The 17,126-nt window shown below is 42.3% G+C and overlaps 1 protein-coding gene across 6 annotated transcripts in view; it reads left to right on the top strand.

Annotated features, from left to right (window-relative positions):
- The window catches only part of UGT8 (UDP glycosyltransferase 8), a 382,545-nt gene that overhangs the window by 301,359 nt on the left and 64,060 nt on the right, over positions 1-17,126 (top strand). The gene's annotated exons all lie outside the window — the stretch shown is intronic.

Raw genomic sequence — 17,126 nt, 5'->3', positions numbered from 1 at the left:
TCATAACATGAGCAGGAACAGATGGCAGTTTTTCCATTATTTTCTGGCTATTCCAATCTCATCTGAAGATGTGTTCACCATCAAGACGTCTTCACGAAGTTGTAGCAGGGAATGTAATGCTGAACTATTTTGTCAGCTGATGCTTATCTAGGGGTTGAAAGGTCACAGTTTTCTCAGTCTACTTTCAATAGGAAATACATCCCATCCTCGTCGCCATTTTTAAGAGGAGCAGACAAATTATTTATAAGAAGAACTTTATTACAAGTTCACTGGAACAACCTCCAGATACATCTTCTCTCATCATCTTCTCTCATCATCTGCCAGCTCTTTTCTCCTGGAATGCTCAGAATTCCATCATCCTAGATACCATTAAAAGAATGCAGAGCCTGTTGCTAAGACAACATAACAAGATGCATCATGACAAGATACAACACATTTGTCTTCAAGAGACTCATCTCCTGGGCAAGGACTAGGGGAAACTCAAATACTCTGACTTCCCACTGCATGTTATTCCTCAATAACCACCAAACAGCAGGAAGTCACAATCTTCTTATGCCAAAAACTCCCTCTCTTGATATCCCATACAAAACTTGACAAGGGCGGCAGGTATGTCATACTGGTAGAGACAATAAGTGGACAGCCCATCACAGTATTTCGGTGTAAGCCTCTAACGCAGCCCAGGACAGATTTCTTCTAAGCTTTCTAGATGAGCTAGTGGGAGTGGCGAAGGGAGATGTCATTCTCACCAGTGATTTTAATACGGTCTGGGACCCTAACAGGGATTGAGAGAGGGGTGGAGGATTATGAATGCAGGAATCCTATGCACTTCAAAGGGAAACCTCTGGAAGCCTCTCCCACTTCAAAGGAGGCATCTGGTATAAATATTGGACCTCAGACATGAACTCTTCAGTACACTTCTGGACCGGTGGAGACTCTGCCATAAAGAGTGACTGTTGTGCTGCTCAAAGGACTGCCACTTTGCGGGACTGCTGCCCTGCTGGATTGCTTTCTTGCTGAATTGCTGCCCTGCTGCCCCCCTGCCTGAGACAGAGAGATTGGACCTGCACCTGAACCCAGGGCTCCCACAGTGACTCCAAGGGCCAGTCTGTTGGCCTCCCATTCAGAAGTACAGTCACATAACAGACCCCAACCACATGAACCAGCACCCAGTTCCAGCTGGAGTAAGCTCCCCAGGTCTTGGGCCCTTGGTGTGGCCTCTGTGGAGCTGAAGTGAAATTTTTGGGCTCTCTGGGACCGGGAATAGGCCAGTTGGTGCCAAAACCTTGTCACTCGCTCTGCCCACCAAAGTGCAGTTTTGTCAATCAGACCGTTCGTGCTGCAGCATCGACCACTTACAAGGAGTGTCACCACGAAGCTCTGGCCCAATCATTTGTGATGACAACAGGATCTTTGCACTACAGCGATGACCATCTGTGATGCCATGCCTGCTCATCACTTTACATCTATGACACCATCCGCAATGCTTCTCTAGCTTCATCGCCCCCTCCACCACAAAAGAGTCTCTTTGCGCTGGACTGACAAGGTAACTTTTCAGCAGACTAACCTGGTCTATGAATCTGACCCACGCTTCAGCGCGGTTGGCCTGACTTGTGACTTTCTCCTGGTCCCTCTTGATTAGATAGGCGCGAGTGCCGCTTTGAGCTGTTTTGGGCTATTTTCACTTAAATCTTTGAAATGGCATATTTTCGGCTCTACTGGTTGCATTGTAATCATTTTGGTCTTGATTTAATTTTCACTATTTTTGTAATTGGCATGGGATATTTCTTGTGGTGGGTTTTCCCTTTATTACTGTTTGAAGTGCTGCATAAATACTTTACACCTTGCCTCTAAGCTAAGCCTGACTGCTCTGTTCCAAGCTAGCCGAGGGTTGAGCACAGGTTAATTTGGGGTTTGCTTGTGCCTTGCCCTGACAGGGATTCTGGTTGCTGCCTAAGTAGGGTTTCACCCCCTCAACCAGATATCCAATTTCTCACATTTTCCAATTTTTAAATGTTGGTTTCACACTCACAAATGGATTTGCTTGAACAAAGATTTTTTTTTAAGTTCAAAAATCTTTATTGGTATTTTTTAGCATAATCCAAAACACAACCGTATACAAAAGAAATAAACACATATAACATAAATTGGTGAGAGTAAAAATACAGTTCAGATAAACAAAATTACAAAAAAAGGAATAAGCAAGAAAATAGGAGTGTAGGAAACTTTGTGCACTGTTATGATGGTAAATTATTATCATGACTAGAGAATGGGTTACAGAGAGCGAAATATACATCCTGTGTACATAAATTACAAGAGGACAATGATAACAGCCGATAGATTACTTGGAAGACCGTGGCTCACAACAATGGAAATCATCCAGTTCGATAAGGTTTATTGGTAGCAAAGTAAGTGTGAAGAGTATCCCTCTGGGGTCCATGTTGTGGTTTACACGGTGAGTCATGAAGGGAAACAGCGTTTACAACGCTGCTGTTACCACGCAGGTAGGTAACAACGTGGTCGTTACAACGACCGCATTGTTACCATGCGTGACTTTACATCGCAAGTCGTTTCTACGACTTACGCTAGGTATGGTGCAACACCCGGGAATGTGTTGGATTTTAAATCCAACACATTCCCTGCTGTTGCGCTAACTGGAGGAGGAATAGTAATTTATACTATTCTTAAGTCTAGCGCGCCATCTAGCGCAAGTTGTAGAAACGACTTGCGATGTAAAGCCATACGTGGTAACAATGCGGTCGTTGTAACTACCGCATTGTAACCTACTGCGTGGAAATAGCACGCATAGTAACATCATACAGTGAAGTGTAATATAGTCTGCCCCTCTTATATGTGCAATACAGTTCAACCAAAATTTGAAAGAAGTGACAGCAGTGTCCGCCCAGTTCGTAAGTATAGACCGACACACTGCAGTTAATATGATGTCTAATAATAGTGCATCATTCGGCGAGCCCACCCAGGGGTCCAGAAATCCATTAATGTGGGAGTTAAAATCTCAGTTAAGCTGAAAACAGAATAGTGTTCAGAAAAAGTCAAAAATTCTTTAAAAAAATATAGAAACTGAGTGACAATGCATAGGGTGTGTTAAGTCACCGACTTCCTCATTGCAGTTCCAACAAGTCGGATTGTCCTTGAGGGCTAGTTTATGGAGATGAGAGGGAGTCCAGTATATTCTGTGTAGAAGCCAGTATTTGGTTTGGGACAGGGTAGGGATAATTTTGTGGGAGATGATCAGTTTCCATATAAGAGTCCATTCCTCTTGAGATGTGGAGTTACACTCGCCTCATTTACAATGTGTGACAAAGTTTAAATGAGTGGAGGTAGGTTTTAAGAGTTTATAGAATTTTGAAACCTGGTGTCCAGATTTGTTGGTTAAATCGATCAGTTTAGGAAGGGAATGATCTTGTAAGGAGGGTTTAGATTGAGATACACAGGACTTAAGCTTAAGAAAATCGTAAAAATCTATGTTCTCCAGTTTATATTAGATTACTTTGAAAGTAAGCAGGTATTTTCTTGAGCATAATTGCTTCAGGAAATGAATGCCTTTGGAGGGCCATGATTTCCAAAAGATTCAATTGCCATTAATCTATAATAATGGGTTATTCAAGAGTGAAGCTAGTCTAGTTTCAATCATGCCTGTTTGGTTTTTTAAATATCTATTTAGCTGGTAGTGATGGCCTCATTTTAGTGGACAATAGCATGATAGTGTGTGTATCGTCCAAAATCACTTTTTCAACCAAAAGCAGGCTGGAGTATATTCTACTGGTGGAGAAAACCACACAGAGTCCTGTTTTGAAAGGAAACATTTGCCAGATTTACCCCTCCTAAGTTTACGGGAAGTCTAAGTATCTTAATTGTGCTCCAAGAATGTTTATTTTGCCAAATAATGTTTCCTAGCATATTTTCCAGTTTATGTTTTTTCTATTTTTTTATTAAGAATCCAAAGTATTAAACCATTACATACAAACAAATCATAACTCAAGATCCAATAATAAATACATATCAATTCATTCCATTCCACAAAAATAATTTCAAGCACAGAACCCCATATGTGCACACCCAGCTCTCGCTTTCTTGATCCTTTAACCGAGTACAGACTGAACTCCAGGTTGAATATATTATAAAACCTGACACGCCACATTTCAAAGGAAGGTGCCTCAGGGTGAAGCCATATGGATGCAATACAGAACCGTGCTACCCCCATAGCAACAAAAATAAGATACCTACATTTATATATCGACGTCCCTTGACGCAGATCCTCCCCAGTACCCAATAACATTACTGGGGCTGAAATCTTTATAACCACTCCAGTAACCTCTGATAAAAACCTCTCAATATGTTGTATATACAGAGCCAAGTTAATGCATATATAAAAAAACTTGTAATATATCGGCGTCATCTGCACCACAGCGGAAATATTTCCCATCATACACACCCCCCCATTTCTTCATCTTTGCAGGAGTGTGATATAAATTCAATATCGTTTTATAGTGCTGTGTTTTTAAGTTCACAGCCATAATGATTTTTCCTGCCAGATCGATTGAGTCCTCTAAGAACACAGCTTGCACTCCTAAGGAATTCCCCCACTTAAGATCATGTTTCTCAAGGTCATCAGTTTTGGAAGCTTGTACTACTTTATAGAGAACCCCAATTCTGTCCTGACATCTGATAGCTTCAACTATCTTATGTGGTTTTAACGTCGTGACATGTTTATTTAGGAAATCACGTATCTGAAGGTATTTAAAAAATTGGCCTTTGGGAAGCTTATACTTTTCCGCCAGATCAGAGAAGGGAGAATACAGCCTCCCGGCCTCCGTAAAATGTCCCAATTGTGTGATACCAGAGAGTCTCCATTTCCCAGCCACATAATCATGAAATATTGATGGGTGAATCCCTACAGCTGACAAAGGTGTATAAAATGAGAGCCCTTCAATCTTCAAATTCTTTCGGACTGTCTTCCAGACCTTACAAACTGCCCCCAAGATTTTAAAGTGTGTTCTCTTGTAATAACTGCAGTCAATTCTTTTGAACAGACAATTTTTGGCCTCAGTCCCGAGCACCATCTGATATATTGATGGGACCTCAGCGTGATTATTCACTTCTTCTCCAGTTAACAAAAGTCGGATATTAGCTAAGATACAAGCCTAATGATATACCGTGAAATCAGGAACTGACCATCCCCCTCTGTCTCGGGGTAGAGTCATGAATCGTGCCACTCTACGTGGTTTCCCCAGGGCCCACAGGAATCTAGAGCAGAGAGATTGTAGTTGTTGTAATTGCCGGTGAGATATTTCCAAAGGTACTGATCTAAAAAATATAGCACTTTCGGCAAAATATTCATTTTAAGAACATTGGCTCCACCAACCAGGGACAAGTGAAGACATTGCCACCTCTCAAGAGCCTGTTTAATATTTCCAGTGATGACCCCCCAGTTAGCATCAAAAAGCTCTTTCAAACAAACCCATATCTTGATACCCAGATATATAATCACCTTAACAGCTCTAGGATCATTATTAATGATTTGATTAGTACAAAGAATCTGGGTTTTGGAAGTATTGAGCTTATAGCCAGCCAAACGGCCATATTTATATGCGAGATGTTCAATTTCGGGTAGCGCCATTATTGGATCAGATGTTACTATGACTATATCATCCGCATATGCGAAGACACAGAACTGATATTGCCCCACCATAAACGGTCATATCCTAGTGCTCCGCTCAAGCATATGCAGAAAAGGATTGATATAGAGCGCAAAAAAGAGTGGAGAGCATGGACAGCCCTGACGTGTACCTCTAGCAATCTGAACTACCTTAGATGTTAAGCCCATAGAACAAATCAGAGCCACAGGAGAGCGATATAAAACCTGCAGACCCTGGATATAACCCTGAGGAAACCCCATCATCAGTAAAATTCTCCAAAGAAAATTCCACGAGACGCGGTCGAACACCTTCTCGACATCGAGCAACACTATTCCTACGTCTCTGGCCTCCACTTGAGCAATATCAAGTATGGTAATAACTCTAGCTATGTGGTTCACCGTCCCCCTGTCAGGGATAAAGCCATGCTGTCTGGGTGAAATTAAAGGGGACATGACCATAGCCAGTCTATTCACGAGAATTTTCGCATACATTTTCACATCACAATTTGTGGGTGAGATTGGGCGATAAGACCCCGGGAGATCAGATGGCTTATCCTTCTTTTTAAAAATTATAATAGTGGCGTTGTCCCACGACTGTGGTGCTGTGCCAATTTGAGCGGCCTGACAGACAGCCAAAAAATCTATTTTAAGGTCTTGAAAAAAAATCTGATAGAGTTCAGATGGGAGCTTATCTGGAACCATCATACCGTTAATAGCCTGCTCCAACTCAGCCTTCGAGATAGGAGTATCTAATATTCCAGCTTCTTCATGAGCTAGCCGCTGAAATTGCACATCCAAACACCCAAATTCCATAGCATTCCATAGCATCAAGTTCTCTATCCTGTTCTGTATAAAGCTCTTGATAAAAACTATGAAAAATCTCTAAGATCTCCTGGGGATCGTGTACCAAAGTGCCCGAAGCGTTCTTCATGCCTTCTATTCTTTGTGAAGTGAAGCTTCTTTGGAACGTAGCCTTTGAGCTAAACAGCGCCCTGTCGCCTCCCCATATTCATAACATTCTTTCTTGAAGAGCTGGTATTTTGTGGCAATTTCTTTACTCCATGTCATATTAATATTAGCTTTACATCTAGCCACTTTAGTTTGCAACTCGGTGATATTACTTCCAGACAGTATCCCACGTGTTAGGTTTTCTTCTTCAACTTTCAATTTATCAAACAGCTCTTGGACTATGCGTTTAGCCTGTTTCTGTTTATGTAGTCCAAAGCTCAACACTTCCCCTCTAAAGCAAGCTTTAAAGGTATCCCAAATGATCCCATAGTTTGTAGAGTGACGATTGTTTTGAAAAAAAATCCCTAACCCAATTTCTCATATCCGCAATAAAAACATTATCGAGGAGGAGTTTTCTGTCAAAAGTAAATCCCCTTGGTGCGAAGCTGATACCCAAAGCTGGAATGTCCAAGACCACTGGAGCATGATCAGAGGTGATTTGGGGGAAGACTTGTGTTTGGTCTCCTGACAGTAATAGAGGCGAGATAAAAAATAATCAAGCCGTGCTAATTTACCATGCGGATGAGAATAGAATGTATAGCCAGAGTTGGGTGTTTTAAGCTCACCCCAGACATCAACTAAATTATGGTTCAACATTAAGTGGTGTAAAGCCTTGAACACCCTAGGTTTCCTACCTCTATAACTCTGAATGCCTGCTTGTAGTTCACCCTGTACCAAATTGTCATTAAAATCCCCACATAACACAAGAGGGGTGGGCCATGATGCAAGTTCAGGATTTAGATGTTCAAGAACAGGGTCTTTGTCCAGATTGGAGCCATATACTGTACATAACATAAATCTAGAGCCCCCTGAAATGCATTCCAAGATTGCCCACCGCCCATGGCTATCCACAGCTATGCATCCAGAAGTTTGTATAGTTGATTTGGCCAACACAGCAACCCCACGATTCATAGTTGTCTGCTGTGAGGTGGCCAAAACTACATACCTCAACTCTGATAAAACCTTGCGCTTTCCGCAACGTATGTGTGTCTCCTGTATGCATACAAGATCTGGGTGAATCACCCTAAGCTCTGCAGCAACTATTTGTCTTTTATTATAGTTGTTAAGCCCACAGACATTGAGCGAACATATTAGAAGCCCTAACCTAACCATAAGGCAGACGTGGGTACCATCCCTTGCTTAATTCTCTTGAGTAGCATTTAATATCTCTAAATTTCACAAATTTAACAATACTGTGGATTATTTTTCTTTTTTTACCCCGGTTACCTCCCCCACCCAACCCCTGACCCTGTACCTACCCGACTCCCCAAACCCCCCTCCCTCTGCCACGCTCCCCCACCCTTCAATAAGGCAATAGGAACCATTTTCCCAGTGCTGATAAGCTCGCGCCACCCAGGTGACCCCGCCCGCACTAACATATATGTGCTAAAAACCCATCAGAAATATAAAGCAAAATAAACATCACCTCTTCATAGCACATACTTATTGAAAATTACTAATGCCATAAATGTTTTTCTTATACATAAATACATAAACCCAGAGTACTATAAGACAAAAAGAAAAAGACAGAGGGCCAGAGTATACCAACTACAACGACCTACCCCATCCATATATAATCATGCAAAAACACACATGTCCCCAATAGATCCAAGACTAAATATTAGATAATACAAAAATTGTAAATACTCTTTGGCTTGGACCTCAGATGTAAAAAATCTGGTATGATCTTTATATAGCACTTTTAGCTTCGCAGGGTTAAGTAAAAAAGCTTGAGCCCCTTTAGCTTAGAATGGAGCAATGAGCTGACAGAGCTGCCATCGCTTTTCTACAGTGTAGTGACAGTAGTCGGGGCGCACAAAAATCTCCAGCCCTTTCCCAGCCCTCTTTCTATCAGGGCGAGCCAACTCATACACCGCTTCCCATGCCCATAAATTGTTGAGGGATATTAAAATTGCTCTGGGTCTAGCTGTTCCTTGACCGGGGCCAGGACGAATGGAAAAAGAGAAACGATGCGCCCTCTGAACTTCTCTGTGCCTGTCCCACTGCGTGAGTTCAGGGAAGGCTTCGGTGAATAAGTTAATGATAAACTTGCGAGGATCTTGCCCCTCCATGCCTTCCGGGACCTGCAAAACTCCAAGATTATTCCTGCGGGAACGATTTTCTAAATCAGTCAACTTCCACTGAGTGTCCTCTTTTAGAGACCGCAGAGACTCCGTAATGGCCTTCTGTGCTATGAGCTCATCTTCTAAGGAAGAGATCCGTGCCTCGGCTTCACTAAATCTAGTAGTAAATTCCGTGCAGGTCTTGGCTATGCGACGCACTGAGTTCTGAAGCTTACGACAAGAGCTCTGCACTCTCTGACTCTCTGACCGTGTCTCCTACCTATGGGTCATTAAAGTTTGATAAATCAAAGCAAGTGATATCTCTACGGGGGGACCTGCTGCATCTCCTTTAGCCGCCTCAGTGCCCATGCCACTCTCAGTTGTAAAAGAGTAGTCCCACTGCAGAGCATTGACCCCATTGCCACTATCTAACGATTTGGGACCCTCTCTAAAATCGTGTTTCTTTCTCACTGTGTGAGGACTGTCTTCCGATGTATCCCTCCTGTAGCCTCCTGATGCACACTGCTGAGGTCGCTGCCACCGGCCCCACGCAGTCCGAGTTGAGATTTGGAGCTCATTGCTGGAGGAGTCAGAATGAGAGGGAATAAAAATGGTCACCAGTGTCTGTTTCTTTCTGGGGTGATTTTAACCTTTGTAAATCCCTTTTTGTATCCAGTTCCAGGTTACCTATATTCACCAAATTTTCCGTTGCTGTATTTATGTTTAACACTCTTTCCGGAAAAAATATGCGTGACACACTAGTAGAGTGTCCGAGCCCCCCTGTAGCACCTTCGACCATTTTATCTGCACTGGATAATACAGATAGTACCATATCCGCTTGACCCCCATTGTCGTAAATAGCATCTGCTTTCCCCGTATTTTGATCGTTAGTAATGTCAGGAGCTTTCATATCCTGTAACCCTGCAGGCTCTGTTTGAGGAAAATGTAAAGCTTTCTTCCTTTCCTTTCCCCTTGAAACCAAAAGAGGAATAATGCGCTTACCGGCGGAGTCTTTAGGATTTTTCTCAACAGATATGACAGTTAACACAGTATCCACCTTATTTATCTTGTCTTACTACAAAGACTCAAACTTGCTGAGTTTCTCCTGTTCGCCCCGTAGCTCAGCTCAAGTCGAATCAGCAAGGGGGCGAGCACTTCCTCTCTCAGACTTGGGAGGCATCCTAAACACAGTAGAGCTTTCCCCTAGTCGGCCACCGTAGAGAATCGCTACTGTGAGTGCGCCCCAACTACGTAAGCGTGCAGTCTTCGGGTCCCCCGATGGATTCAAGCTCAATCTTCCTCCCTAAGCTGCCTGACGCCTCACGCGCCTCGCGTACTTTGCGCTTCACTTTCTCCTCACCAGCTCCCCTCAGCAGCAATGCAGCGTGAATTCAGTCCGCTGCAACAAGGCGGTCAAATGCAGGCTACGGCGGCACTATGACCAAGGCTGTGATCCCAAGCCACCCAGGAGCACCAGCCAACCAGTCGAGCAGCCAGACCTCCAGAGTGCAGCCATGAGTTTTGAATATAGCACCCTGGTAAGTCTTTCAAAAGACACTTTTGCCGCTTTCATCAGCCATTAAGGTACGAAATAGCCATAAGAAGTGCGGATGCGGGGTAACTCAGGAGCGAACAGCTCACACGTCTGAGCTTGCGGACGCCATCTTGCCTCCAATTTTCCAGTTTATGGTGAAATTCATCGAAAAGAGTAAGGGGGAGCACACATATGAGATCATTTACTGTACACTTCTGGACCGGTGGAGACTCTGCCATAAAGAATGACTGTTGTGCTGCTCAAAGGACTGCCACTTTGCTGGACTGCTGCCCTGCTGGATTGCTTCCTTGCTGAATTGCTGCCCTGCTGCCCTGCTGCCCTGCCTGAGACAGAGTGATTGGACCTGCACCTGAACCCAGGGCTCCTACAGTGACTCCAAGGGCTAGTCTGCTGGCCTCCCATTCAGAAGTACAGTGACAGACCCCAACCACATGAACCAGCACCAAGTTCCAGCTGGAGTAAGCTTCCCAGGACCTGGACCCTTGGTGTGGCCTCTGTGGAGCTGAAGTGAAATTTTTGGGCTCTTTGAGACCACGAATGGGCCAGTTGGTGCCAAAACCTTGTCACTCGCTCTGTCCACCAAAGTGCAGTCCGTTCGTGCTGCAGCATCGACCACTTGCAAGGAGTGTCACCACGAAGCTCTGGCCCGATCATTTGTGACGACAACAGGATCTTTGCACTACAGCGATGACCATCCGTGATGCCATGCCTGCTCATCACTTTACATCGACGACACCACCCGCAATGCTTCCCTGCCTTCGTCGCCCCCTCCACCACAAAAGAGACTCTTTGCACTGAACTGACAAGATAACTTTTCAGACTAACCTGGTCCATGTATCCGATCCACGCTTCAGCGCGGTCGGCCTGACTTGTGACTTTCTCCTGGTCCCTCATGATTAGATAAGTGTTAGTGCCGCTTTGAGCTGTTTTGCTCTATTTTCACTTAAATCTTTAAAACTGCATATTTTCCGCTCTACTGGTTGGATTGTTATCATTTTGGTCTTGATTTAATTTTTTTATTTGCACTATTTTTTTAATTGGCATGGGATATTTCTTGTGAAGTATTTTCCCTTTATTACTGTTTGAAGTGCTGCATAAATACTTTACTCCTTGCCTCTAAGCTAAGCCTGACTGCTCTGTTCCAAGCTAGCCGAGGGTTGAGCACAGGTTAATTTGGGGTTTGCTTGTGCCTCGCCCTGACAGGGATTCTGGTTGCTGCTTGAGTAGGATTTCACCCCCCAACCAGATATCCAATTTCTCACATTTTCCAATTTATAAATTTTGGTTTCACACTCACAAATGGATTTCCTTAAACAAAGAATTTTTTTTAAGTTAAAAAATCTTTATTGGGATTTTTTAGCATAATCCAAAACACAAGAGTATACAAAAGAAATAAACACATATAACATAACATAAATTGCTGGTAGTAAAGATACAGTTCAGATAGACAAAATTACACAAAAAGGAATAAGCAATGAAATAGGAGTGTAGGAAAACTTGTGCACTGTTATGATGGTAAATCATTATCATGACTAGAGAATGGTTTACAGAGAGTGAAATATACATCCTGTGTACATAAATTAAAAGAGGACAATGATAACAGCTGATAGAGTACTTGGAAGACAGTGGCTCACAACACTGGAAATCATCCAGTTCGATAAGGTTTGCTGGTAACAAAATAAGTGTGAAGAGTATCCCCCTGGGGTCCATGTTGTGGTTTACATGGTGAGTCGTGAAGTGCAATATAGCCTGCCCCTCTTATATGTGTAATCCAGTTCAAACAAAATTTGAAAGAAGTGACAGCAGTGTCCTCCCAGTTCGTAAGTATAGACCGATAGGCTGCAGTTAATATGATGTTAAGCTGAAAACGGAATAGTGTTTAGAAAAAGTCAAAAATTCTTTCCAAAATATAGAAACCGAGTGACAATGCATAAGGTGTGTTAAGTCACCGACTTCCTCATTGCAGTTCCACCAAGTCGGATTGCCCTTGAGGGCTAGTTTATGGAGTTGAGAGGGAGTCAAGTATATTCTGTGTAGAAGCCAGTATTTGATTTGGGACAGGATAGGAATAATTTTGTGTGAGATGACCAGTTTCCATATCAGAGTCCATTCCTCTTGGGATGTGGAGTTACACTCGCCCCATTTACAATGTGTGAGAAAGTTTAAATGAGTGGAGGTAGGTTTTAAGAGTTTATAGAATTTTGAAACCTGGTGTCCAGGTTAAGTCGATCAGTTTAGGAAGGGAATGATCTTGTAAGGAGGGTTTAGATTTAGATACACAGGACTTAAGCTTAAGAAAATCGTAAAAATTTATGTTCTCCAGTTTATATTAGATTTGAAGTACTTTGAAAGTAAGCAGGTCATTTCTTGAGCATAATTGCTTCAGGAAATGAATGCCTAATGGGTTATGCAAGAGTGAAGCTAGTCTAGTTTCAATAAGGCCCGTTTGGTATTTTAAATATCTATTTGGCTGGTAGTGATGGCCTAATTTTAGTGGACAATAGCATGATAGTGTGTGTATCGTCCAAAATCACTTTTTCGACCAAAAGCCAGGCTGGAGTATATTCTACTGGTGGAGAAAACCACACAGAGTCCTGTTTTGCAAGGAATGTCGTTTGGTAATTTAAAAAAAATTGCCAGATTTACCCCTCCTAAGTTTACGGGAAGTCTAAGTATCTTAATTGTGCTCCAAGGATGTTTATTTTGCCAAATAATGTTTCCTAGCATATTTTCCAGTTTATGATGAAATGAAAAGAGTTAGGGGGAGCATACATATGAGATAATTTACTGTAGGTGTTACCAGTAATGAATTTGGGGTTCCAACCATCTAATAGAAGTTGTACTTTCTGTGGAGTCTTTGTATCATTATGTTTTATGGTTTCTATCATATCTGATCCAAACTCTATTCCTACATATTTCAGATGGTGTGTTTGCCAAGCTATTACTAAGTCTTATAATATCTCTTGAGAACATATATTATTCAGACCTTTGACTTCTGATTTATCCCTGTTAAGGCTGTAACCTGCTACCAGGGCATATCTATGTGTGCTTTTATAGAGGAACAAGAGTTGTCTGTCATAATCAGGATATTATCTGCATATGTTGCCACTGTAACTGCAAAGTTGTTGAAAGCAGCACCGGTAATTAAAATATTATTTTGGATATTGTGGTGTAGTGGTTCTAAAGCAAGGATAAATGGGGAGGGGGATAGTGAACACCCTTGTCTCATCCCATTCTCTAGTTTAGACGAGGAAGAAGTAAGCCCTCCCACTCCTACCCTAGCACAGAGATTGCTGCCGAGAGCCATAATCGTTTTGATAAAACCTTCACCGAGGTTAAATTTGATCAAGGTTTCTTTGAGAAAGGTCCACAAAACTTTATCGAAAGCATTTTTGGCATCTACGGTAATGGCAACAGTTTCAGAAGATGCAACTTTAGCTCTTTATAAATCATGACACAACAGTCGCGTTATTGTTAGACATGCGATTCTTCATGTATCCTACTTGTGATCCACCTATTAACTGTGGTGGAAAAGGCTCCACTCTTTTAGTTAAGATCTTAGCATAAATCGTGGCATCCCTATTAATTAAAAAGATTGGCCTATAGTTTTTTGCCATAGTTGGATCCTTACCATCTTTTGGAATGACTGCTATAGTTTCTTTGCTTGTTATACCTGTAATTGAGCCAGAGTCAGCAAAATGTTTAAATAAGTCGACTAGTGTAGGGATTAGTGGGGGAGTAAATGTGTTTTTTTTGTCCTCATATCACCACTGTGTCTGCAATGCTTAGACCGCCACACCCAGTTCTAGCTGCCACTTGGTCTATTGCATTGGCCTAACGGCTAGGGCGCTTGACCTCAGACCTGGGGAACTGGGTTCGAGTCTAGGTAATGACGCTGAACATCCTGTGATTATGGGCAAATCACTTAATCTCCCCGTGTCTAAAATAAAAAAAATAAAAAAGAATGTGTGTCCTCGTGTAACGTAACTGGTGCTATGTAAAGCGCTCTGATACCCGATTGGATTTGGGTCTAGTTCGCGCTATATAAAACTCTGCAAAAAAAAAAAAAAACTAGCCGGCCAGGCTGTAATCTTAAACTGTACCATTGGTGTAATCATTGGATCATATGAGGATTCAGCAGTAGTTCCCTCTAGTCCAGACCATCTAATAAACTCATCCCAGACTGCCAACTTACCCCCGGAGAGCCTTCCATACACATACAGCAAGTCCATTTAGCCACCTTGATCCAATCTATAATACTCAGGATACAGGGTCAATCCAGTGTTTACAGATCTCCCTCCTTCCTAATAATAGAGGACAAGAACAATTTGATCCCAACTAAATGAACTATGTGTGATGTTATCCACCCAATAGAACTTATATGCGGTTTAGTACGATGGCGACACCGAGGATGTCTTTTAACATGGAATCAATATTTGCCCGAAATGTCTTTATTCCGGGACAGGTGAAAAATACATGTTCCTCATCCACTTTCATAAAGTTGCATCTTCTACACCTTGGGCATGACTGTGTTACAAACTTTGCATTTTTTGGGAGTCCAATAAAGCCTATTGATAGTAAAAAATTATTTTGCTTTACGTTTGCGGGTTTAACAATCGAGTAAAACAGTTTCAGATAATTATTCCATGTCAGTTGCATCTCCACCCTCTGAAAAATATCCTCCCAGATCGTGTATGGTGCAAACAAGTTTTTATCCACAGTGTCCAGGATCCTCCAATACCAGAGGGTAACTTCCTTCCTTTTAGGTCTCTCATCCTGAAGAAAGGGTTTGAATTCCCAGTCCCCTCTTACCTCCGAAGTTGAAGTTGCAAACCAGGAGGAAAGCTGCACAAATTTAAACCTAGAGAGGGTGCCTCTGGTTTTATATTTCAGGACTTCCCACAGTAAGATTCCCTTCTCTGTCATCAAAGATCCCCAAGACTCTGTCCCTGCCCACCTTAATGGAAGACTCAGCCCATCCTTCATACACTCTGGGGTGCCAGGAGAATCCCAAATGGGGGCGAAATTACAGTAATACCCTATATTAAGTGTCTTCCTCACCTTACACCAAAGGTTTAATGCTGTCTTTAAAACCTTTAACGGAACCTTCTTAAAAAATGAAGGAGCTTCAAACTTATACAGGAAACTGCCCTCATCAAACTCCCTTATCATTTCACCCAGAAGCTTCCCCCATGGAGAGCTGTCTGGTTATACGAGTAGCATCGTTAGGTTTTTAAACTGAAATGCTAAACAATAAAGGTTTAGATCTGATAAAGCCAAGCTTCCCTTCAGAAGCCTTCACCTCAACTTCTTCAAGTCTAGCCTGCCCCACGGTAAGCCCATATAAAGCTGGATATTATCCCATGAATCTTGTTGATAATTGATCTTGGGAAAGTGAGGGGAATACAAATAAATAAATATGTGAATTTGGGTAAAATTGACATCTTAATGAGGTTCACCCATTCATAAATTGTCAGTGATAGGGTCGTCCATCTTCACAAAATAGTATCCACCTCCTTAGCCACTTTCCTCAAATTATGGGCTGGTATTTCCTGCACAGAATTAACAATAGCTATCCCAAGACATTTTAAGTCTACTGATGCTTTTTCCCTCCAACCGTCTAAGTTCCAGCACATTATCTCCGTCTTGGAGTTATTATCCATATACCCTTAGAAGATGTCAAACTCCGCAATCATCCTCTGCAGCCTAGAGTTTGGGCAGGATCAGATGTAAAAAATTAAAAGGTCATCGGCATACTGCGCAATCTTATTGTTGAAAGGGGGAGAATTAAAAGGGCTAACATACTTATCTTCCCTGAGCAATTGTGCTAATGGCTCTATGTAGATATCAAACAAGTGAGGTGACAGGGGACACCCCTGCCTGGCTCCCCTTTGAATGGTAAATCTCCTGGTCAATGACCCATTAGGAAGAATCCTAGATGATGAGTTCTTGTATAATGTTCGCAGTGTAGAAATAAACCCCAGACTGAATCTCATAACTTCCGAAACCATCCCTAAATAGGCCCAACACACTCGATCAAAAGCCTTAGCCGCATCAATTGTAACCATTGCCAACGGGATCAATCGGGCAGTGGTGAGATCAATAGTTCCTATAAGTTGCTGTGTGAGTTCTTGAATTTGCTTTTCTGGTACAAACCCTTTCTGATCCGGATGTAGCAACTTAGCCAATCCCCTCGCCAAAATGCTCAAATAGATTTTATAATCTGCATTTAACAGGGAGATTGGATGATAGGAATGAGGGTCCTTGGCTGGTTTCAGAACCAAGACAATTGTGTCCTCTTTCCATGAGTTTGAATCCGTCCTCCTTGTAAGTAGATTGAGTTAAATAAAATCTTCTATTCGGGAACTATTTCATCCATTAAGATCTTATAAAGCTCTGAGTTTATTGCATCGGGGCTGGCAGCCTTTCCTCTCTTTACTCGTTGGAGGTGAGTCCTAATTTCCGTCTCAGTTATTGGGGCATCCATATGTTCTCTACTTGTCCTTGTCAGCCTCATTAGCCTGACGCCTTCCAACCATTCTGTAAGAGTCTCAGGATCAGGATGAACTTCTTCCGTATACAACTCATTAAACAAGGATACCAAAATAACCTGCATATCCTCGGCCTTGTTTGCAACATCTCCCTGTTCATTAATTATCAACACCCTAATTACATTTCTAGACCTCTCTGCCCTTACCTTGCATGTTAGCAGTGCCCCTGCTTTCTCCCCATATTCAAATTTCTTCATACACCCGGCTTGCCATCTCTCTCTATACTTTGCTTCCAACTTGACCTCGTAATTTAGCCTGGCCTCCTCCAATTTACATGATAGTCCCTCTCAGAT

Source organism: Triturus cristatus, chromosome 2_2 (assembly GCF_964204655.1).
Source record: "Triturus cristatus chromosome 2_2, aTriCri1.1, whole genome shotgun sequence".
In the NCBI taxonomy this organism is placed as follows: domain Eukaryota; kingdom Metazoa; phylum Chordata; class Amphibia; order Caudata; family Salamandridae; genus Triturus; species Triturus cristatus.
This window is presented reverse-complemented; position numbering and strand designations above follow the sequence as displayed.